Raw genomic sequence first — 2,585 nt, forward strand, 5'->3', positions numbered from 1 at the left:
TGAATTCTTGCAAATAAATATTTATTATTTTTAATACACATTTTATATTCACAAACTGTGAAGAAATGAATACAGTATCTTATAATTGACATATTTTCTTTTAATAGAATTTGTCTTATCATTCCAATTATAATATCTAATAAATAAAACCAATAAAAATGGTAATTTTATTGTTTTATTAAGATATTAACGGTCCGTAAAAGGAAGCAAGATTTTACTTGGGAGACTGCAGTAGGCCCCTATATAAAATCAAAAATTGATTTTAGATCATATTTGTATGAGATCGCGAATAGCAATAATTTTTTTGTTTTTTTTTTAAATTTAATTGCAAAAAAATAACATATATTTATTTTAATTGCCTTTAAATCCAAATCTCTGTCTTTATTGCTCTTATTAAAGTTTGATTTTTAAATTTTGTAATAATTCACTTAATTCATTACTAATAAATTGGCTTATTAATTTATTGAAATATATTTTCTATTTAGTTATAAATGATTCTGCTATTTCGTCTAAACACATTTATTTCTAACTCCTATTAACAAGAGCTTATTTTCAAGTTAACAATCAAATATTAAATCTGAAAGTAGTTTAACAATATACGTAAAATTTATTTCACTGGTTAATAATTTCCACAATTTGATCTTATAAAAAAATTTAATTCTGGAATAACTTTTGGTTTATCGTGGCACTTGCTTCGTCATAAACTATTTAATACGCATATATTTTTATACACGTATTTGTATATAAATGTAAAAAATAATATTTTAGTAATTAACAGTTCATCTGATAATAAATTTGAAATAATAATCAAATAGATAATTCGTGCATCATATTATTATTTTATAGTAAAAATGTTCACATTTTAAATATAAATCGAATATTTTTAAAAATTTGAAAAAAAGGGAAATATGATTAACATACCGGTAACAATATAATAAATATTTGTGTGCATAATATTAAGTAATAATTATAATAATAATAATTAAGTAATTTAAAAAATAAATAATTATTATAAATAAATAAATAAATATATTTATATATATAACAACTATTTAAAATTGATTTCAATATTTACTTAGCTGTCTATAACAAATTTTATTATGCCTTTAAGCAATAAAATGACAAGATCAAGAGAGATATATTAATAATGTTTTCTAGCTTTTCTGAAATCAATAATAATAATAATAATAATGGGTCAAATGAATTGGCAAAATTTTTTATTTCGTCAATTCATTTCTAATATTTTAAACCATTCAGATATGGTCAGGTTTTTCACCATATGAATAAAACTAACAATGTAAGCCTATCTGAATTACGGTATAATTTGCTCACCAGTTATATTTTCAAGTTTTTATTTAACAAAAGTTAATAATTAGTATAATTAGCTTAATAATTAAAAGGCAAGTAATAAATTGTCCTGTAGTTAATAGTTCAAGATTTTTATATATGCATTAATCATTTATTAACTCAGTGTCTAAAAGTTACATTTAAAGTAAAATTAAAACGAAAAAAACTAGAGTACAGTATTTAAAAAAAAAAAATATTTTATTTCGGTGATTGTATACATTTTCGTGATTGAATGTACTACAATTTACTTTTGATACTGCTATTCATTGTATGATAATTTCTTTTATATTATAAATAGCAATTTGATTTTTTGATTCTGCTATGTTATGTTTATTAAGGAATATTTTTATATCAGAAATTATTTTAGCTTAAAAATAATTGCTTGTGTCGTTATTATTTGGAATATTCTATTTTATTTTTAAATCATATTACTGTATGAAAAAATCACAGTCAGCATCGGTTTAAAAAATGTTTTTAGCTTATTTTCGTTCTGCTTCGTTTCTATTTTCCCGTACACATTAAAGCGTTAGAAGTTAACATTTTATATATTATTTATAATAATTTAAAATAGAAAAAAAAAATTCTTAAGAATGATGTTCAGAAATTCAATTTGAAATTACTTAGATTATTATCATTATTAAAATAGAATTATATAGAGCTTAAGATAAAAAATATATATATATTCTAATAAGTGCTCTGTATTTAATATTCGCTCTAAAGTTTTAAGATTAAAAAAAAGAGAAATTTTATCGATAGAAGTTATATAAATTATCATCGTCGTATTAATTATTTTTGCCTCTATCCCTTTACTGTTTTACATTTCTGTCTATATATTGTCAACTTGGTCCTTGTTTATTAATAGGACTTATTATACTGGTGTAGTTTTCTGATTAGCAAAGAGAAGCGATCTTAATCAAAAATCAAAATAAAATATCTTTATTTTTACCTTATATTTTGTTTTGATTTTTGATTAAGATCGTCTCTCTTTGCTAATCAGAAAACTACACCAGTAGGGTTTCTCAAACGGAATCCCGGGATCCCGGTTGTTTTTTTAACCCGGGAAATATCCCGGGAAATTTTTCTTATCCCGGGAAATCCCGCAAATTTCTTAAAAATTCACTTTTTTTCTTATTTTGTGTTAAGGTTGAGGAATTTTGCAAATAGAAAGCATAATTAACTCATTCACTGTCAGAATACATTTGTATTTATTAATTTTAAACCTACCTATTAGTTTTTTT

The sequence above is a fragment of the Centruroides sculpturatus genome, unplaced genomic scaffold, assembly GCF_000671375.1.
Source record: "Centruroides sculpturatus isolate CEXI.00-Female unplaced genomic scaffold, Cexi_2.0 scaffold44, whole genome shotgun sequence".
Taxonomy (NCBI): Eukaryota; Metazoa; Arthropoda; class Arachnida; order Scorpiones; family Buthidae; genus Centruroides; species Centruroides sculpturatus.